This window comes from Hyperolius riggenbachi, chromosome 11 (assembly GCF_040937935.1).
Source record: "Hyperolius riggenbachi isolate aHypRig1 chromosome 11, aHypRig1.pri, whole genome shotgun sequence".
NCBI classification, from domain to species: domain Eukaryota; kingdom Metazoa; phylum Chordata; class Amphibia; order Anura; family Hyperoliidae; genus Hyperolius; species Hyperolius riggenbachi.
In genome coordinates, this window is record NC_090656.1 from 7812739 (window position 1) to 7836206 (window position 23468).

General features: G+C 48.7%; 1 protein-coding gene across 3 annotated transcripts in view; it reads right to left on the bottom strand.

Moving 5' to 3' along the window:
• The window catches only part of ANKRD27 (ankyrin repeat domain 27), a 168001-nt gene extending 161394 nt beyond the window's left edge, over positions 1–6607 (bottom strand). For all 3 annotated transcript variants that reach the window (XM_068260687.1, XM_068260686.1, XM_068260688.1), the window contains exon 1: positions 6486–6607. The gene's annotated coding sequence lies outside the window, so the exon portion shown is untranslated. The remainder of the gene's footprint in view (positions 1–6485) is intronic.
• Positions 6608–23468: the final 16861 nt, after the last annotated feature.

Genomic DNA, 23468 nt, shown 5'->3' on the forward strand with positions numbered 1-23468 from the left:
ACTCACCTTGGGAGGGGGAAGCCTCTGGATCCGAACAAGGCTTCCGCAATCCTCCTTCGTCCCACGGTGGTATCGCTGTGCCCCTCAAAAGCCACAGCAGACAGGTGTCAGGCTGTGGCACAGGTGCAGTAGCGCCTGCAATATTTACCATCCCCGACTCCAGCGCATGCGCAGTAGCAGCTCTCTGCTCGGGATCAGGAGGGAATAGTCGATCCCAATCGGGTCCGCTCTACTGCCTGTGTCTGCACAGTAGAGCGGACCCGACAGCAATCGGCTATTTCCGCCTAATCCCGAGCCGAGAGCCGCTACTGCGCCTGCGCTGGAGGCGGGAAAGGTAAATATTTACATCCCAGCTGTTGGGAGATGCACAGTGAGACCACCGGAGCAGGACTGAAGAAACCCCGATAGGATCCAGAGGCTTCCCCCTCCCCTGGTAAACACTCCCAGGGGCACTTTTTCAAGTTACAGATTCTCTTTAAAGGAAACCTGTAACTAAAAAAAAAAAGTTCCCCTGGGGGGGGGGGGGTTTCACCTTGGGTGGGGGAAGCCTCCAGATACTATCTAGGCTTCCCCCGTCCTCCTTTGTCCCACGGCGGTCTCGTTGTGCCCCTCTGAACAGCGGGGATTTAAATATTTACCTTCCTAGTTCCAGCGCAGGCGCAGTATCGGCTCTCCGCTCGGAGATAGGCGGAAATAGCCGATAACTGTCGGCCCGCTCTACTGTGCAGGTCCAAGTCTCCTGCGCCTGTGTAGTAAAGCGGACCCGACAGAGATCGGCTATTTCAACCTATCTCCAATATGACAAGCCTTGTCGAGGGAGGATTGCCGGACACTTCGGGGGAGCCAGCGCTGGATTGCCTGCAGCTACAGCGGAGTGGAGAAGCCTCATTAGGACCTTGCGGCTTCCCCCTACCGAGGTAAGCACCCCCCCCCCCTCCAGGGGCACTTTTTAAAGGTACAGATTCTCTTTAAGGAAAGTTATTACACTTGAGAGCCCAACAGAGGGTGGTGAGGTGTGGAATGTGATGGGAGCTGGAGACCATTATCTCACAGGGGAAAGATTTCTCAGCTTGAACACTTTGAAAAAAGTCATCTCCCAGCCGCCGGCAGTCACAAGACCAGCCGGGATAACCACAGCAATAGAGAAAAAAGCTTTATTGCAGCACATAAAAAAGGAGCATTAATGTGAGAAATGACTTTTGTTAGACAATACAAGCCTTGTGTGCCTCACAGCACACGAGAAAGCAGCTCTGCCCGCTCAGCCGAAGCAACAGTGCCTCAAGGGGCTTTATAAAGCTAATAGAAGAACGTATTCCCAATGTTACCATGGAGCGCTGGCCATCTCAGGGCGCTGTTACTAACAGTTATCCCATAACGCAACCCACACAATGCATTGTATTACTCTGGCAGCTTAAACAGAAACTGTAACCAAGAACTGAACTTCATCCTAATCAGTAGCTGATACCCCCTTTCCTATGAGAAATCTATTCCTTTTCACAAACGGACCATCAGGGGGCGCTGTATGGCTGATATTGTGATGAAACCCCTCCCACAGTGTGATGTCAGGACCATGGTGCTGACATCACACTGTGGGAGCTTTGTTGCATTGTGGGAAATAACAGCGGTTTCCAACTGCCAAAAAAAGCAAACAGCATCTCCTTCCAGCAGTAAAAATGTCACCAGTGAGATAAAGGTCAGAAAATAAATGGAGAGGAAAGATTTTTACAACGGACACGCACTGACTAAATCATTTATACATCATTATTGTAAAAATTAAGCACTTTTTTATTACATTATTTTCACTGGAGTTCCTCTTTAACTTAGTGTCCCTCCCCCTTTTGGCTGAAATACCTCACTGAATATCACTTCTCAAAACTTTCTATACACTTTTTTTTCCATAATTGGGAGGGGCTGTTAATGGGACTTCCTCCGCCCTCGGGTTTTTACTGATTTCTGTGCCAGTTATACAATTTTCCATCACATCTAGTGCCAGAGACACGAGGCAAGGCCAGGTTCACACTACAATGCAGCGTATGTGGAAAAGGCGCGGTGAGCACATCTGCTTAGGACTCGCAGGCGTCCGCCCCGCGTCATTCACATTGCCTGCCATTTCCATCCACTGCATTCGTGTCACCAACAAAAGCAATCAGAGACCAGAAGAAGCATGGGAATCCTACCTAGCAACAGGGAGGATTCACACTGGCCAACATGAACCAATGAGAATTTTCTCTGTTTCAGCAGGATTCCAATTGGTCTTTTGCAAACCAATGGGGTGCCCCATATTTCTTCTGGCCTTCGATCCCCTGCAGTGTACTAAACAACAGCATCAGTATTGCACCCGGACAGGTGAGCATTTTCCATATAGTGACCAGCCTAGTGGTCCGTTACCAAAGGCTTCTATTGCGCCCCTTTTTCGGCACAAATGCAATACTGTTATGGAAAAATACAGGTGTGGACTTTGCATTTGCAGGTCAGTCTGTGCGCGTGTGAATGCATCCTACTAATAACAGAGGAGGCATTTACCATCCTATTTTGTGGTTTCCTGTGTTATCCTGGGGATATTTAATCAGCGGTGACAAAATCAGGGAGCCTATTAGGAGATTTTAGCAATGTGCTCTGGTGACATCTATTCACATTTTGCCCCAGTATCCAGTGCTAATAAGTGAGGGGTAATGCCACTGAGGATTAGGACAATGACAAATCTGGGTCTTTTTTCACACTATCCAAAACAGACCACACAATTTCTAGAGTGCCTACCTTTTAATCGGTTTAAAAACACATTTTAATCAGCCTTAAACAGTAAAAGGCCACTGTCACCTGCATACTCCTGGCCCCTAGTAGTGGCTGGCTACGGTCACCTGCATACTCCTGGCCCCTAGCAGTGGCTGGGCACGGTCACCTGCATACTCCTGACCCCTAGTAGTGGCTGGCCACTGTCACCTGCATACTCCTGGCCCCTAGCAGTGGCTGGCCACTGTCACCTGCATACTCCTGGCCCCTAGCAGTGGCTGGCCACTGTCACCTGCATACTCCTGGCCCCTAGCAGTGGCTGGCCACTGTCACCTGCATACTCCTGGCCCCTAGCAGTGGCTGGCCACTGTCACCTGCATAATCCTGACCCCTAGCAGTGGCTGGCCACTGTCACCTGCATATTTCTGACCCCTAGCAGTGGCTGGCCACTGTCACCTGCATATTCCTGACCCCCAGCAGTGGCTGGCCACTGTCACCTGCATATTCCTGACCCCTAGCAGTGGCTGGCCACTGTCACCTGCATATTCCTGACCCCTAGCAGTGGCTGGCCACTGTCACCTGCATATTCCTGACCCCTAGCAGTGGCTGGCCACTGTCACCTGCATATTCCTGACCCCTAGCAGTGGCTGGCCAATATCACCTGCATACTCCTGACCCCAAGCAGTGGCTAGCCACTGTCACCTGCATACTCCTGACCCCAAGCAGTGGCTAGCCACTGTCACCTGCATACTCCTGACTCCCAGCAGTGGCTGGCCACTGTCACCTGCATACTCCTGACTCCCAGCAGTGGCTGGCCACTGTCACCTGCATACTCCTGACTCCCAGCAGTGGCTGGCCACTGTCACCTGCATACTCCTGACTCCCAGCAGTGGCTGGCCACTGTCACCTGCATACTCCTGACTCCCAGCAGTGGCTGGCCACTGTCACCTGCATACTCCTGACCCATAGCAGTGGCTGGCCACTGTCACCTGCATACTCCTGACCCATAGCAGTGGCTGGCCACTGTCGCCTGCATACTCCTGGCCCCTAGCAGTGGCTGGCCACTGTCACCTGGTATACTCCTGGCCCCTAGCAGTGGCTGGCCACTGTCACCTGCATACTCCTGGCCCCTAGCAGTGGCTGGCCACTGTCACCTGCATACTCCTGGCCCCTAGCAGTGGCTGGCCACTGTCACCTGCATACTCCTGACCTCTAGCAGTGGCTGGCCACTGTCACCTGCATACTCCTGACCCCAAGCAGTGGCTGGCCACTGTCACCTGCATACTCCTGACCCCAAGCAGTGGCTGGCCACTGTCACCTGCATACTCCTGACCCCAAGCAGTGGCTGGCCACTGTCACCTGCATACTCCTGACTCCCAGCAGTGGCTGGCCACTGTCACCTGCATACTCCTGACTCCCAGCAGTGGCTGGCCACTGTCACCTACATATTCCTGACCCATAGCAGTGGCTGGCCACTGTCACCTGCATACTCCTGACCCATAGTAGTGGCTGGCCACTGTCACCTGCATACTCCTGGCCCCTAGCAGTGGCTGGCCACTGTCACCTGCATACTCCTGGCCCCTAGCAGTGGCTGGCCACTGTCACCTGCATACTCCTGGCCCCTAGCAGTGGCTGGCCACTGTCACCTGCATACTCCTGGCCCCTAGCAGTGGCTGGCCACTGTCACCTGCATACTCCTGGCCCCTAGCAGTGGCTGGCCACTGTCACCTGGATACTCCTGACCCCTAGCAGTGGCTGGCCACTGTCACCTGGATACTCCTGACCCCTAGCAGTGGCTGGCCACTGTCACCTGCATACTCCTGACTCACAGCAGTGGCTGGCCACTGTCACCTGCATACCCCTGACCCCTAGCAGTGGCTGGCCACTGTCACCTGCATACTCCTGACCCATAGCAGTGGCTGGCCACTGTCACCTGCATACTCCTGACCCATAGCAGGAACTGGCCACTGTCACCTGCATACTCCTGGCCCCTAGCAGTGGCTGGCCACTGTCACCTGCATACTCCTGGCCCCTAGCAGTGGCTGGCCACTGTTACCTGCATACTCCTGGCCCCTAGCAGTGGCTGGCCACTGTCACCTGCATACTCCTGGCCCCTAGCAGTGGCTGGCCACTGTCACCTGCATACTCCTGGCCCCTAGCAGTGGCTGGCCACTGTCACCTGCATACTCCTGGCCCCTAGCAGTGGCTGGCCACTGTCACCTGCATACTCCTGACTCCCAGCAGTGGCTGGGCACTGTCACCTGCATACTCCTGACCCCTAGTAGTGGCTGGCCACTGTCACCTGCATACTCCTGATCCCTAGCAGTGGCTGACCACTGTCACCTGCATACTCCTGGCCCCTAGCAGTGGCTGGCCACTGTCACCTGCATACTCCTGGCCCCTAGCAGTGGCTGGCCACTGTCACCTGCATACTCCTGGCCCCTAGCAGTGGCTGGCCACTGTCACCTGCATACTCCTGGCCCCTAGCAGTGGCTGGCCACTGTCACCTGCATACTCCTGGCCCCTAGCAGTGGCTGGCCACTGTTACCTGCATACTCCTGGCCCCTAGCAGTGGCTGGCCACTGTCACCTGCATACTCCTGGCCCCTAGCAGTGGCTGGCCACTGTCACCTGCATACTCCTGGCCCCTAGCAGTGGCTGGCCACTGTCACCTGCATACTCCTGGCCCCTAGCAGTGGCTGGCCACTGTCACCTGCATACTCCTGACTCCCAGCAGTGGCTGGGCACTGTCACCTGCATACTCCTGACCCCTAGTAGTGGCTGGCCACTGTCACCTGCATACTCCTGATCCCTAGCAGTGGCTGACCACTGTCACCTGCATACTCCTGGCCCCTAGCAGTGGCTGGCCACTGTCACCTGCATACTCCTGGCCCCTAGCAGTGGCTGGCCACTGTCACCTGCATACTCCTGGCCCCTAGCAGTGGCTGGCCACTGTCACCTGCATACTCCTGACTCCCAGCAGTGGCTGGGCACTGTCACCTGCATACTCCTGACCCCTAGTAGTGGCTGGCCACTGTCACCTGCATACTCCTGATCCCTAGCAGTGGCTGACCACTGTCACCTGCATACTCCTGACCCCTAGCAGTGGCTGGCCACTGTCACCTGCATACTCCTGTCCCTTAGCAGTGGCTAGCCACTGTCACCTGCATACTCCTGTCCCTTAGCAGTGGGTGGCATTACTCTGACAGTTACTATGGCAGTGTGACTGCCCCCTGCCTTTACCTAATTGGTCATTTTGCACCCTCAGACTGAAGAGGTTGTGCAGCAGCTGTGGCCAAGGCAAGCTGCTCCTCACATGGCACATACAGGGCTTGTACATGTGTGACCAGGGTGCTCTGAGCCTCCTCATGGGGGGACACACACCTTGTCACATGATCAGTCTACACACACTGACAGGACATGTACCTCATGGGGACACACACACCTTGTCACATGACCAGTCCACACACACTGACAGGACATGTACCTCATGGACACACACACACCTTGTCACATGACCAGTCCACACACACTAACAGGACATGTACCTCATGGGGAGCCACACACCTTGTCACATGACCAGTCCACACACAGTGACAGGACAGGTACCTCATGGAGAGCCACACACCTTGTCACATGACCAGTCCACACACACTGACAGGACATGTACCTCATGGGGGGCCACACACCTTGTCACATGACCAGTCCACACACACACACTGACAGGAAAGTCCCAGGCAAAGTTACAGCACTCACCCAGCCCGAGAAGCACCAGTCTGGGGTCTCTCCCTCCTTCTCCTCCTCCTCCTCGGCTGCTTCCCTTGATCCCTTCACCGGGCGCCGCTCTCCTCTTACTACAACACAGCCCAGCTGGCTGCAACAACACTGACTGCAGCCAATCAACGCCGCTATCACCGCGACTGACACTCCCCACAGCCAATCAGCGCCGCTGTCACCGCGACTGACACTCCCGTCAGCCAATCGGCGCCGCTATCATCACAACTGACACTCCCCACAGCCAATCAGCACAACAAAAGGGCGGGGCCTTCTCCATAGCGCTTATCCGGCTTCAATGTCACTTGGTATGAAAACTCCGGCCGCCATCTTTGTTACTGGAAAACAGTAATTGCTTCTATGAGATAAACGCTGGAAGCCATCTTTGTTTCTGGCAAACCATTAAACTGGAACTCCAGACCTATCTTTTACATTGCAGTTTTTAAACGTTAACAGAGTGGAGAATTCGAACTTCTGTCAGGTTTTCATTGCGGTCCAGATATTGTGAAAGTAGTTTGTAGTAAATTATTTAGGACACCCACCATCATAGCTCCCAACTGTCCCTCTTTCGGAGGGACAGTCCCTTTTTAGGAGCCCTGTCCCTCTGTCCCCCTGTCCCTCTTTCCCCCTCATTTGTCCCTTTTACAGGACTTTGTCCCTCTTTCTATATTAATATATATATATTTATAGTAAAAATGTGTTTGATTGACTTTATTCCCAACCTTTAAATTGATATATTACTAATTTTAAAATGTTACTATGAAGGAAAATAAACCAGGATAGAGAGGACCAGGGTGGTTTGAATTATAAAACAACATATTTTTCTTATGAAATCTTTATGGTATGTGTGAGTAGGGGTGTGGTGGGGATGTGACCAGGGGTGTAGCATGGGTCATGGGTGTGGCTTAAGTGTCCCTTTTTCTCATCTTAAAAAGTTGGGAGGTATGCCCACTATTATGGTCATTTTCCTTGTTTCAGCATCATAAATAAATCCTATATCTATATATTGGTGTGTAGGCCCACCCTCCTAATGATGCTTAGCCTAGGCTGTTTAGCTAGGCCAGGACACTATCTACTCGAAATTTGTATGTTCACCATGTGTTTAGGTGGGTTTCCTCCAGGTACTTTGTTTCCCTTCCACATCATCAAAAACATAGTGATAAGTTAAAGCAGTATCGTCACCATAAAAATCAAATTTCAACAGCAACTTGTCTGAGTGTATTTAGTGATAAAGATGCTAATCTGAAACCTGATCCCCTAATCACTTGTGTTTACAAGCAAGGCTGAGGTGACTCAGCGATTGGAGGAGACAAGAAAAAAAGTAAAGGGCAGAAATGACATCACAAGTTAGCCTTTACTGTGGGCAAAAGACATGGTCTCCACCAGGAACAGAATTCTCGTAATTTACTATATAACATTCACTGAAATCAAAACGTGGACAGTACAATACATGTGTTATGTAAGTAGATCAAGTATTTATCTACTTATATGTGTGTTTTTTTCCCTGGAATAGTATGGATGATCCTACTGCATTAATAGGCTACGCCCAAACAATGACCATGATAGGGACATATGATATGACATATGCCCCTTGCAGCTTTGGCGGAACTAGTCGGATGGGCGCAGAAGCACCAACGCCGTCCTAAAGCCCTGCTATTACATCATTTGGTAAGCTCCGTTCTACTTTCCTATCGTTCACCTTGTCTTTTATTCATTGTTGTCGCTCACAATTTCTCTTCTAATCTCCCCATTTCACCTCAATACTTGGATTCTGTCAAACTGTTCACCATATTGGATCTGTTTTTCTTGAACTCATATATATGCACGATTATATAATACATGTGGGCTCACTGTATACCACTTCTGCTGACTAGTAGCTATATCCCTCTTAGCACCTTATAAAAGCACGATTTTGACTGTACTTTTTATACTTATTCTAGTCTAGTGTATGGTATTTGGGTATGGGCATCATATGACATTTGTTTACATGCTCCCTTCTCTTTATTGATGTGAGGACCAGCGTCACCTATATATATATGTAATATACATTGTCATAGGGGCCTTTTTGTGGCTTGGGATGGCCTGGCCTTGTTTTTAATTGTTTTTATTTTTTGTAGTTGGCTTAAGTACCACTTAAGGACCACAGGCTTTACCCCCCTCCCCTCCCCCGAGTGATCAGGCTATTTGTTACAAATTAGGCCACTGCAGCTTTAAGAGCTCACTGCAGGGCCATACAACCCAGCACGCAACTGATTCTCCCTCCCCCCCCCCTTTTCTGCCCACCAACAGAGCTTTCTGTTGGTGGGTTCTGATTGCTGCTGCCCTGTTTGTTTATTTTTATTTATTTATTTGGTTTTTTTTTAATAATAATTTTTTTTTTATTCCCAGCCCTCCCTCCCTCCACCAGCTAATCACTGCGATCGGCTGTCATAGGCATCAGTGTATGAGGGCCAATTGCTTCTGAGACTCCCAGGGCTGTCCCGACCCTCAGTACAGCGTTGCCTTAGATCGCAGCGCTGTACATTGTAAATAGACAGTGGTTTCGAAGTCTAACAGTCTCCTAGCGGCGATCGTTACTGGGAGACTGATGACAGGGCGGAGCTCCGTCATTCAAGCGGAGATGCATGCGCATAGGCACGCGCAATCTCCTACAAAACCCCGCCCTAGGACTCATTTGGAGTTGAGTGGTCCTGGGGCTGCTGCTGCGTCCTATTGGTATGGAGTGGTCGGCAAGTAGTTATTAAAGATTAATGTATTTTTGTACTGCAAACTGGCTGTTGTATTATATGTCCACTATTTTGCTCCTTATTACACGACTTTAGGGGGGTCTTTCTTCTCTTTTATTGTTGAATCTATGTATTTTGGGTCGATTACCTTATTCCCCTATTCCAATCATTGGAGTAATTAGCATTACTATGCATTCTCAGCTTTCCCTTGTTTAAATCAGGGACATATGACTATGGTAAGGATTAGATTATAAGCTCTTGTGCAGGACAGCCAGTGACATGGCTATGTTCTCTGTAAAGTGCTGCATAATATGTCACTGCCATATAAATACATAATAATAATATGGTAGGACATAAGGCTATGACTATGGTAGGAGTAGAGTGTGAGCTCCTCTGAGGACAGTCACTGACATGACTATGTACTCTGTACAGTGCTGCAGGAGATGTCAGTGCTATATAAATACATAATAATAATATGGTAGGACATTAGACTATGACTATGGTAGGATTAGAGTGTGAGCTCCTCTGAGGACAGTCAGTGACATGACTATGTACTCTGTAATGTGCTGCAGGAGATGTCAGTGCTATATAAATACATAATAATAATATGGTAGAACATTACACTATGACTATGGCAGTATTAGATTGTGAGCTCCTCTAAAGGACAGTCAGTAACATGACTATGTACTCTGTAATGTGCTGCAGACGATGTCAGTGCCATATAAATACATAATAATAATATGGTAGGACATTAGACTATGGCTATGGTAGGATTAGATTGTGAGTTCCTCTGAGTACAGTCAGTGACATGACTATGTACTCTGTAATGTGCTGCAGAAGATGTCATTGCTATATAAATACATAATAATAATATGGTAGGACATTAGACTATGACTATGGTAGGATTAGATTGTGAGCTCCTCTGAGGACAGTCAGTGACATTACTATGTACTCTGTAATGTGCTGCAGAAGATGTCAGTGCTATATAAATACATAATAATAATATGGTAGGACATTAGACTATGACTATGGTAGGATTAGATTGTGAGCTCCTCTGAGGACAGTCAGTGACATGACTATGTACTCTGTACAGTGCTGCAGAAGATGTCAGTGCTATATAAATACATAATAATAATAATACGGTAGGACATTAGACTATGACTATGGTAGAATTAGACTGTGAGCTCCTCTGAGGACAGTCAGTGACATGACTATGTACTCTTTATTGTGCTGCAGAAGATGTCAGTGCTATATAAATACATAATAATAATATGGTAGGGCACTACACTATGACTATAGTAGGATTAGATTGTGAGCTCCTCTGAGGACAGTCAGTGACATGACTATGTACTCTGTAAAGTGCTGCAGAAGATGTCAGTGCTATATAAATACATAATAATAATATGGTAGGACATTAGACTATGACTATGGTAGGATTAGAGTGTGAGCTCCTCTGAGGACAGTCAGTGGCATGACTATGTACTCTGTAATGTGCTGCAGGAGATGTCAGTGCTATATAAATACATAATAATAATATGGGAGGACATTAGACTATGACTATGGTAGGATTAGAGTGTGAGCTCCTCTGAGGACAGTCAGTGACATGACTATGTACTCTGTAATGTGCTGCAGAAGATGTCAGTGCTATATAAATACATAATAATATGGGAGGACATTAGACTATGACTATGGTAGGGATTAGAGTGTGAGCTCCTCTGAGGACAGTCAGCAACATGACTATGTACTCTGTAAAGTGCTGCCATAAGATGTCACTGCCATATAAATACATAATAATAATATGGTAGGACATTACACTATGACTATGGTAGGATTAGATTGTGAGCTCCTCTGAGGACAGTCAGTGGCATGACTATGTACTCTGTACAGTGCTGCAGAAGATGTCAGTGCTATATAAATACATACTAATAATATGGAAGGACATTACACTATGACTATGGTAGTAGGATTAGAGTGTGAGCTCCTCTGAGGACAGCCAGTGACATGACTATGTACTCTGTAAAGTGCTGCAGAAGATGTCAGTGCTATATAAATACATAATAATAATATGGTAGGACATTAGACTATGACTATGGTAGGATTAGAGTGTGAGCTCCTCTGAGGACAGCCAGTGACATGACTATGTACTCTGTAAAGTGCTGCAGAAGATGTCAGTGCTATATAAATACATAATAATAATATGGTAGGACATTAGACTATGACTATGGCAGGATTAGACTGTGAGCTCCTCTGAGGACAATCAGCAACATGACTATGTACTCTGTACAGTGCTGCAGAAGATGTCAGTGCTATATAAATACATAATAATAATAATATGGTAGGACATTACACTATGACTATGGTAGGATTAGAGTGTGAGCTCCTCTGAGGACAGTCAGTGACATGACTATGTACTCTGTACAGTGCTGCAGGAGATGTCAGTGCTATATAAATACATAATACTAATATGGTAGGACATTAGACTATGACTATGGCAGGATTAGACTGTGAGCTCCTCTGAGGACAATCAGCAACATGACTATGTACTCTGTACAGTGCTGCAGAAGATGTCAGTGCTATATAAATACATAATAATAATAATATGGTAGGACATTAGACCATGACCAGGGCCGCCATTAGAAATTTTGGGGCGCCTCACACATCATCAGGCCTGGGCCCCCTCCCTGGGCCCACCCACTGGTTGTTGTGCCCGCCCACTAGCTACCTCACCCCTGTGTCCGTGCGCAAAGTGCGCTGTGGTGAAAAATGTGCATGGCTCCAACACTGAAGAAAGTGGCATGCACAGCGTGATGCGGCAAACAGTGGGAGTGACCATAGCATGTTGTGGGTGGAGCCAAATACTAGCAAAATACAGGTAGTCCCCGGTTAACAAATGAGATAGGGACTTGTAGGTCCGTTCTTATCCTTTATCCGTTCTCTTTTGTCCCCCTCTTTTCTTCCTGTACCTCTTTTGTCCCCCTCTGTCTCACCTCAGTTTGTGTGTTTTATTGGAAAAAAACATACAAATTTAAAAAGAACTTTAAGGCAGGACAGTCCACTGTTTCAGGCTCCTGCCCATCTTCATGCTGCCTAGTTCTGAAGGTGGTGCGGATCTTTCTCTTCATTTGCCACAGTTTGAGTCCCATGGTGTCCGGGACTATTAGATCTGCACACCTGACCATCTGGAATTGATGGAAGCCAAGCAAGTGCGACTCCACACTCAAAATCACCTCAGTTTGTGTCTCTTTTGTGTCCCCCTGTGTGACCTCATGTTCTCGTCTCCTCTCTTTTCCCCCTGTGCCTCTTTTATCCCCCTGTGTCACCTCTTTTCCCCTTCTGTCTCAGCTCGTCCCCCTGCCCTAGCCAGGTATAGGTTCCCCCAGTATAAGTAGCCAGGCATAGGTGCCCCCAATATAGGTATCCAGGCATAGGTGCCCCCAGTATAGGTAGCCAGGTATAGGTTCCCCCAGTATAAGTAGCCAGCTATAGATGGTTCCCCAGTATAGGTAGCCTGGTGTAGATGCCTCCAGTATAGGTAGACTAGTATAGCTGGTGCCCCAGTATAGGCCAGCAAGATACAGGTGCCCCAGTATAGGTATTCAACTATAGGTGGTGCCCCAGTATAGGCAGCCTGGTATGGGTGGTGCACCAGTATTGGTTAGCCAGGTACTGGTGCCCCCAGTATAGGTAGCAAGTATAGGTGGTGCCCCAGTATAGGTAGCCAGGTACAGGTGGTGCCCTCGGTATAGGTAGCCAGGTATTGGTGGATCCAGCCCCAGTATAGGTAGCTAGGTATAGGTGGTTCCAGCCCCAGTATAGGTAGCCAGGTACAGGTGGTGCCCTCGGTATAGGTAGCCAGGTATTGGTGGTGCTTCAGTATAGGTAGCTAGGTATAGGCGGTTCCAGCCCCAGTATATGTAGCCAGGTACAGGTGGTGCCCTCGGTATAGGTAGCCAGGTATTGGTGGTGCCTCAGTATAGGTAGCCTGTAGCCAGATATAGGTGGTGCCTCAGTATAGGTAGATAGGTATAGGTGGTTCCAGCCCCAGTATAGGTAGCCAGGTATAGGTGGTAGCCCAGTATAGGTAGCCTGTAGCCAGATATAGGTGGTGCCCCAGTATAGAGAGTCGGCTGTAGCGGGCTCACTCATCTGCTCCCCAAGTTCAAGCGCTGATGTCACTCTTCTCTCAGTGCTGGAACACGGTGTGCTGGTTAGTGAGCCACAGGCCTGCAGCCAGCACATGCGGCCCTTCCAGTGCTTTGGGGAAACCAGGGTGCCCAGAAGCCCTGGGCCCCTCACTGCAGTGTCTGTTATCCTCCCCTGATGACTGCCCTGACTATGACTATGGTAGGATTAGATTGTGAGCTCCTCTGAGGACCGTCAGTGACATGACTATGTACTCTGTAAAGTGCTGCAGGAGATATCAGTGCTATATAAATACATAATAATAATATGGTAGGACATTAGACTGTGACTATGGTAGGGATTAGAGTGTGAGCTCCTCTGAGGACAGTCAGTGACATGACTATGTACTCTGTAATGTGCTGCAGGAGATGTCAGTGCTATATAAATACATAATAATAATATGGTAGGACATTAGGCTATGACTATGGTAGGATTAGACTGTGAGCTCCTCTGAGGGCAGTCAGTGACATGACTATGTACTCTGTAATGTGCTGCAGAATATGTCACTGCTATATAGATACATAATAATAATAATATGGTAGGACATTAGACTATGACTATGGTAGGATTAGAGTGTGAGCTCCTCTGAGGACAGTCAGTGACATGACTATGTACTCTGTAATGTGCTGCAGGAGATGTCAGTGCTATATAAATACATAATAATAATAATATGGTAGGACATTAGACTATGACTATGGTAGGATTAGAGTGTGAGCTCCTCTGAGGACAGTCAGTGACATGACTATGTACTCTGTAATGTGCTGCAGGAGATGTCAGTGCTATATAAATACATAATAATAATATGGTAGGACATTAGACTATGACTATGGTAGGATTAGAGTGTGAGCTCCTCTGAGGACAGTCAGTGACATGACTATGTACTCTGTAATGTGCTGCAGGAGATGTCAGTGCTATATAAATACATAATAATAATATGGTAGGGCATTAGACTATGACTATGGTAGGATTAGAGTGTGAGCTCCTCTAAGGACAGTCAGTGACATGACTATGTACTCTGTAATGTGCTGCAGGAGATGTCAGTGCTATATAAATACATAATAATAATATGGTAGGACATTAGACTATGGCTATGGTAGGATTAGAGTGTGAGCTCCTCTGAGGACAGTCAGTGACATGACTATGTACTCTGTAATGTGTTGCAGAAGATGTCAGTGCTATATAAATACATAATAATGATATGGTAGGACATTAGACTATGACTATGGTAAGAATAGATTGACAATGGTAAAAAGAGTGGCACTCATAAACTGCAGGGATATGGGTGCCAAAGCCTCAATTGATTCCCACACCTTTAGATCCAATTCGTGAAGCAAAAAGCGTTGGAGGCTGGCACTTCCAAACGTAGGAAAAGCTCTTTATTGAAACATTAAAAACAGTGGTAATACAGCTGTATTACCACTGTTTTTATTGTTTCAATAAAGAGCTTTTTCTATGTTTGGAAGTGCCAGCCTCCAACGCTTTTTGCTTTATGGTAAGAATAGATTGTGAGCTCCTCTGAGGACAGTCAGTGACATGACTATGTACTCTGTAAAGTGCTGCTGGAGATGTCAGTGCTATATAAATACATAATAATAATATGGTAGGACATTACACTATGACTATGGTAGGATTAGAGTGTGAGCTCCTCTGAGGACAGTCAGTGACATGACTATGTACTCTGTAATGTGCTGCAGAAGATGTCAGTGCTATATACATACATAATAATAATAATATGGTAGGACATTAGACTATGACTATGGTAGGATTAGAGTGTGAGCTCCTCTGAGGACAGTCAGTGACATGACTATGTACTCTGTAATGTGCTGCAGAAGATGTCAGTGCTATATAAATACATAATAATAATATGGTAGGACATTAGACTATGGCTATGGTAGGATTAGAGTGTGAGCTGCTCTGAGGACAGTCAGTGACATTACTATGTACTCTGTAATGTGCTGCAGAAGATGTCAGTGCTATATAAATATATTATAATAATATGGTAGGACATTAGACTATGACTATGGTAGGATTAGAGTGTGAGCTGCTCTGAGGACAGTCAGTGACATGACTGTGTACTCCGTACAGTGCTGCAGAAGATGTCAGTGCTATATAAATACATAATAATAATAATATGGTAGGACATTAGACTATAACTATGGTAGGATTAGATAGTGAGCTCCTCTGAGGACAGTCAGTGACATGACTATGTACTCTGTAATGTGCTGCAGAAGATGTCAGTGCTATATAAATATATAATATTAATATGGTAGGACATTAGGCCCCGTTCACACTTGCGGTTTTGCAAAAACCGCACCGGATGTCCGGACCGCACCGGAGCCGGATCGGACCTGAACCGTACGGTTCCTGTCCGGATCCGGTCCGGATCCGGTCCGGTTGCATACGGTTTCCGTGCGGTATGAACACGGTTCCGGTCCGGATCCGGATTCTTAAAGAGATAACAACCTGTATAAATACCTGGGGTTCTGGGAGGTCAGCAGAAGCTCTGGGGTCATTGTTGGAGACAGCTGGACGTGTGGAGACCATCCTTGGATACAGAGACAGCAGTTGGGACCATGGATCCAGTCATTTTTTACGCTTATTACCTGGGAATTCTCTCCTTCCTGTTGTTTACCTACTACTATGTGGGGAGAAGGCGTGCTCCTCGCAGGAGATGGTGGGTGCACCCTCTACTAGCCAGGAGGCAGAGGAAGGGAGAGTTCCAGGCCCTCTACCGGGACCTCAGACGACACCCACAGAAGTTCTACAGCTACACTCGGATGTCTATTCCCCTGTAAGTATATAGGCCTAAATACACCAACCCCCACCATTCCTAAACACCCCACCCTCACCCTCACAACACCTCATCCCTGTATACCTAGCTAAACACACCACCCTGACCCCCACACCCCTGTATACCTAGCTATACAGTACACCCCCACCCTCCACAACACTCCCAAACCTCTGTAAACACACCTCCCCCATCCTCCACCCAACACCTTGTCCCACAACATACTTTACAGCTTCTTCCTTTCCATCTCCTGACAGGTTTGATACCCTTTTGGAGATGGTGAAGGATGACCTTAGGAAGAAGGATACCACGTTCAGGAGAGCAGTCACACCACAAGAACAACTACTCATCACACTGAGGTATGTAAAAACAAATTTTTTTATTGCAAAAACAACCACTTTCCAACATGGAAACATTCTTCCAACATGGAAGACAAAAAAATAACATATCTATGGTATAGCCCGGTCAGTTTTAAGGAACACCAACCACCAACTTTGTGCTGGAAGAGTTGTAGGGCATAGCTGCCCAAGTGTCTTTCGGGGACACCAGGCCCTAATAAATTGAAGTGCTTCAAAAACCTAACCACTGGCACATGACCCTCTGAGCCATGGATGAAGGACACAGGTCAGTGAAAAGGCTAGGCCTCTCACCGACCAGTGTAGGTGTCCTTCATCCATGGTTTCAAGGGTCTTGTGCAAGTGGTTAGGAACAAGAAAAAAGTGAGGAGCAAGAGGAACCGATGGCAGAGGTGCATGACTACAGGTGCAGTGCAACAGGCACAAGGTTGTGACCCAGGTAGTGTCTTTCGGGGACACCAGGCCCTAAAATTGAAGTGCTTCAAAAACCTAACCACTGGCACATGACCCTCTGAGCCATGGATGAAAGACACAGGTCAGTGAAAAGGCTAGGCCTCTCACCGACCAGTCAAGGTGTCCTTCATCCATGGCTCCAAGGGTCTTGTGCAAGTGGTTAGGAACAAGAACAAAGTGAGGAGCAAGAGGAACCGATGGCAGAGGAGCAGGACTACAGGTGCAGTGCAACAGGCACAAGGTTGTGACCCAGGTAGTGTCTTTCGGGGACACCAGGCCCTAAAATTGAAGTGCTTTAAAAACCTAACCACTGGCACAGGACCCTCTGAGCCATGGATGAAGGACACAGGTCAGTGAAAAGGCTAGGCCTCTCACCGACCAGTCAAGGTGTCCTTCATCCATGGCTCCAAGGGTCTTGTGCAAGTGGTTAGGAACAAGAACAAAGTGAGGAGCAAGAGGAACCGATGGCAGAGGTGCATGACTACAGGTGCAGTGCAACAGGCACAAGGTTGTGACCCAGGTAGTGTCTTTCGGGGACACCAGGCCCTAAAATTGAAGTGCTTCAAAAACCTAACCACTGGCACATGACCCTCTGAGCCATGGATGAAGGACACAGGTCAGTGAAAAGGCTAGGCCTCTCACCGACCAGTGAAGGTGTCCTTCACCCATGGCTCCAAGGGTCTTGTGCAAGTGATTAGGATCAACAAAGTAAGGAACAAGAGGAATCAAAGGCACAGGAGCAGGACTACAGGTGCAGTGCAACAGGCACAAGGTTGTGACCCAGGTAGTGTCTTTCGGGGACACCAGGCCCTAAATTATTAGTGCTTCTAAAACCTAACCACTGGCACATGACCCTCTGAGCCATGGATGAAGGACACAGGTCAGTGAAAAGGCTAGGCCTCTCACCGACCAGTGAAGGTGTCCTTCACCCATGGCTCCAAGGGTCTTGTGCAAGTGATTAGGAACAACAAAGTAAGGAACAAGAGGAATCAAAGGCACAGGTGCAGGACTACAGGTGCAGTGCAACAGGCACAAGGTTGTGACCCAGGTAGTGTCTTTCGGGGACACCAGGCCCTAAATTATTAGTGCTTCTAAAACCTAACCACTGGCACAGGACCCTCTGAGCCATGGATGAAGGACACAGGTCAGTGAAAAGGCTAGGCCTCTCACCGACCAGTGAAGGTGTCCTTCACCCATGGCTCCAAGGGTCTTGTGCAAGTGATTAGGATCAACAAAGTAAGGAACAAGAGGAATCAAAGGCACAGGTGCAGGACTACAGGTGCAGTGCAACAGGCACAAGGTTGTGACCCAGGTAGTGTCTTTCGGGGACACCAGGCCCTAAAGTTCAAGTCCAGCAAAACCAAAAGTTAAAAAGCCCTGTGATGGTATCCTTCCTCCGAGGATCGGAGGTATTCAGAGGAGCATGTCCAGGAACAATTTGACTTTTTTTTTTCAAATTGTATCGGCACCACTACTAGAAAAGGTGTTAGTTGCTGCCTGGAAATCTGGACGCTCTTGGGTGCTGGTCGTGGATGAGCTGGACCCTGACAGCGGTGGCCCATATTGACTGCCTCTGTAGCCGGTGTACATCTGTGATGATTGCCAGGTGGGCACCGCTGTTGGTTGTGGGGGTCTAAAAATTGGTGGTTGCAATAATGGCGTGTCCATGTGCTGTTTAATCACCTCCAGCAAATTGGAATGGCACGCCATCAGGTTTTGGGAAGGCACCTTTTCCAGATATGGTATTAGAGACATCACAGTGTGAAAACACGGGTGTGCCTGCAATTTCAGTAGTTCCTTGCTTTGTTGATGCATTTGCTGCATCATGTTCTGCAGCTGGCCCACCGACTGATGATGCTGCGCACGCAGTTGGTCGATTTCTCCTCTGTGCATCTCATGCATCATTTTAAGCTCGTCCCTGTAGTGCCCATGTACAGCGTCGAGCTCACATTGCAGTGAAGTGATGTGGGACTTGTACTGCTCCATGATATGGCCCCTGTCCTCATCTTGCAACTGCCGGGTTATGAGAGTTTGGTGGCTCTGAAGAATCCCGAGAAGTCCGGAGACAGCCCCGGACATCTCGGACTCTGTCTCTCTCCTTGTTGGGGGGAGGGTACCTCGACGCCTCACTGGTGTGGTGGTCCTCACTGGTGGTGTGGCAGCATCTTCCCGTCCTCTGGCCTGTGTCGGGGTTGCCCTGCGCGCTGGTTGTGCTGCAGTCTCTCGGTGCTCCTCACTTTGTTCTTGTTCCCCTGGAGCTTCCATAGCGGTCGATTGTGGAGGTTCAGCTTCTTCCACACTCGGTCCTGCAACCTCAACATCCAAGCTCTCTTCTGCCAAGTCATCATCAAAGGAGAGAGTTGGGATTAAGGACTCCCTCCTCCTACTCCTCTCCTCGGGGCAATAGGTTACATCGGCGACGTCATCATCCACCAAGCTCTCCTCACTGCTGAACCGTGCCTCCTGGGTCGGTTCCTCTTGCTCCAAATTGTCTTCAGTCCTGTAGATAAAAACAATATTTATTGGTGTGCCAAACAGCATGTGGCGTCAATTCACAGAGCTAGCAAACACTAGCAATCACTTTATCAACCGTTTCTACCCAACATTTGATAAAGCTTGTGAGAAAAGTTCGCTAGCCATGGGAATTGAGGCCATAGCAATACATGGCCGAAGTCATGGTAAATGAGCTCTCAGTTCCTGCCCACAGTAGTGGTACTTACAGTCTAGGTTCCAGGCTTGCATTGATGAAAGACAATTGCTTGGCAAATTGGTAGTCTTTTTGTCGCCTTCCCCCGCCACTGCCACTTCGTTCGGCAAGTTTTTTCTTCCGTAGCCATTTCACGTATGCATCCCGTATATTGCGCCACCTTGTCTTGAACCTTTCTCCTGTAACGACATGAAAAATTGATTTCGATTATTTCTCTTGTAGGTATATCGCAACTGGACAAACATATACATCGCTACATGTCACATTTCGTATTGGGAAGAGCACGGTGGCAGGCATCGTCGTGAGGACTTCGAGGATCCTTTGGACGCGACTGAGGGCCAGATACATGCCTGTGCCGGACACCACGAAATGGGAGGAGATCGCCCAGGGCTTCTGGACCGAGTGCAAGTTTCCTAATTGTGTTGGCGCACTGGATGGGAAACACATCCGGATTCAGAAACCCGTGGGGAGTGGCAGCCATTATTTCAACTATAAAAAATACTTCAGCATTGTTCTAATGGCAGTGGCAGATGCGGACTACAAGTTTGTGTACGTGGATGTGGGGTCGTACGGTAGTTCCAATGACTCTGGAATTTTCCAGCGTACGACCCTTTGCCGGCTGATGGAGGAAGGCAGACTGCGTCTCCCCCGTGACAGACCCTGGCCTGGGACAAGGGCACCGGCCTACCCCTATGTGTTTGTGGGGGACGAGGCCTTCGCCCTGTCCGACCATGTAATGCGTCCGTACCCAGATAGGGGACTTGATGCCAGCCAGCTACACTTCAATGCTCGGTTGAGCCGTGCAAGGAGAATGGTGGAGTGCACATTTGGGATCCTGGTGTCAAAGTGGAGGGTGTTCCACACGCCCATGCTGCTGAAACCGGGCAACGCAGTTGTCGTGGTGAAGGCAGCATGCATCCTCCACAACTTTGTGCGGCAGGAGGAAAGAGAGACTCCGGAACCCCCGAATGTGCTTCCACTAATGCCCCTGCGGAGGTATGCAACCAGGCCAAGGGTAGTGTCACTGCGGAACAGGGACCAACTGAGACTTTATTTTACCACACCACCAGGACGAGGGTGAATGTTTGGTTTTTAATATGTTTTGTTGAAATGTGTTTATTTTGGAGTTTCAAGTTTGAGTGATTTTAAATGTATTAATTTTTTACAATAAATTGATGTATAATAATTGGTCATTGTGTATGTTTTATGTGCACAGGTGGGGTACATCGCAGGTGGGTGGGATACATCACAGGTGGGTGGGATACATCACAGGTGGGATACATCACAGGTGGGGTACAGGTGGGTGGGATACATCACAGGTGGGGTACTGGTGGGTGGGATACATCACAGGTGGGATACATCACAGGTGGGGTAGAGGTGGGTGGGATACATCACAGGTGGGGTACAGGTGGGTGGGATACATCACAGGTGGGGTACAGGTGGGTGGGATACATCACAGGTGGGGTACAGGTGGGTGGGATACATCACAGGTGGGGTACAGGTGGGTGGGATACATCACAGGTGGGTGGGATACATCACAGGTGTGATACATCACAGGTGGGGTACAGGTGGGTGGGATACATCACAGGTGGGGTACAGGTGGGTGGGATACATCACAGGTGGGTGGGATACATCACAGGTGGGATACATCACAGGTGGGGTACAGGTGGGTGGGATACATCACAGGTGGGGTACTGGTGGGTGGGATACATCACAGGTGGGATACATCACAGGTGGGGTACAGGTGGGTGTGATACATCACAGGTGGGTGGGATACAGCACAGGTGGGGTACAGGTGGGTGGGATACATCACAGGTGGGATACATCACAGGTGGGGTAGAGGTGGGTGGGATACATCACAGGTGGGGTAGAGGTGGGTGGGATACATCACAGGTGGGATACATCACAGGTGGGGTAGAGGTGGGTGGGATACATCACAGGTGGGGTAGAGGTGGGTGGGATACATCACAGGTGGGGTACAGGTGGGTGGGATACATCACAGGTGGGGTACAGGTGGGTGGGATACATCACAGGTGGGGTACAGGTGGGTGGGATACATCACAGGTGGGGTACAGGTGGGTGGGATACATCACAGGTGGGGTACAGGTGGGTGGGATACATCACAGGTGGGATACATCACAGGTGGGGTACAGGTGGGTGGGATACATCACAGGTGGGGTACTGGTGGGTGGGATACATCACAGGTGGGATACATCACAGGTGGGGTACAGGTGGGTGTGATACATCACAGGTGGGTGGGATACAGCACAGGTGGGGTACAGGTGGGTGGGATACATCACAGGTGGGATACATCACAGGTGGGGTACAGGTGGGTGGGATACATCACAGGTGGGGTACAGGTGGGTGGGATACATCACAGGTGGGGTACAGGTGGGTGGGATACATCACAGGTGGGTGGGATACAGCACAGGTGGGGTACATCACAGGTGGGGTACAGGTGGGTGGGATACATCACAGGTGGGGTACAGGTGGGTGGGGAACAGGTGGGTGGGCAACACGTGGGTGACACAAATCCATAGCAAAAGTGGAATACATCACAAGCTTAAACCACAAGCCCCCCCCAAAAACTTCTAGTCAACATACCCTCTGTGCCTTGCTGTCTCTTGCTCAAGTTCTCAAAGTCCTCCACATACAGCTTGGCAATTTTTTTCCACAGGCCTCTGCATTTTTTGATGTTGCTGTGGTCCGCATCCCCCTTGTCCCACAGGGCTGGTACCTGCTGCACCTGTAGGATGAGGTCTTCTGATGTGTAGGGCCTCACCCCCTCGCTATCAGACAGATCCTGCTCCATATTGCTGCCAAAGAGCTCCAGCATGAAGTCACTGCTGCTCCACTCTGTGAACGCTGGTGCCATGTGGTCCCCATCCAAAATGGCCACCATACCATAGAGTCAGCATAGGAAGTGTGGTACAACATCCGGTTTTTATAGCCAGTGTGTTGTGCGCTCTCCGGTTCTCATTGGTTTCCATTGGCCGGATGCAACATTCCGGCTCCGGTCCGGATACGTCAGCCGGACCAAAAAATAGCGCATGTTGGAACGGACGCCGGAGTCCGGATCCGGTCCGGACGAAACGGACGCATGTGAACGGTCGCATAGACTTTCATTGCTATGCCGTGCGTCCGTTTCGTCCGGTCCGCATGCGGTCCGGCTCCGGCACGGCGATTCCGGATAGCAGCCGCTAATGTGAACCGGGCCTTACACTATGACTATGGTAGGATTTGAGTGTGAGCTCCTCTGAGGACAGTCAGTGACATGACTATGTACTCTGTAATGTGCTGCAGAAGATGTCAGTGCTATATAAATATATAATATTAATATGGTAGGACATTACACTATGACTATGGCAGGATTAGAGTGTGAGCTCCTCTGAGGACAGTCAGTGACATGACTATGTACTCTGTAATGTGCTGCAGAAGATGTCAGTGCTATATAAATACATAATAATAATATGGTAGGACATTACACTATGACTATGGCAGGATTAGAGTGTGAGCTCCTCTGAGGACAGTCAGTGACATGACTATGTACTCTGTAACGTGCTGCAGAAGATGTCAGTGCTATATAAATACATAATAATAATAATAATATTATGGTAGGACATTAGAATATGACTATTGTAAGGATTATATTGTGAGCTCCTCTGAGGACAGTTAGTGACATAACTATGTACTATGCAAAGTGTTGCGAAAGACGTCAGTGCTATATACAGTAAATACATAATAATAATAATT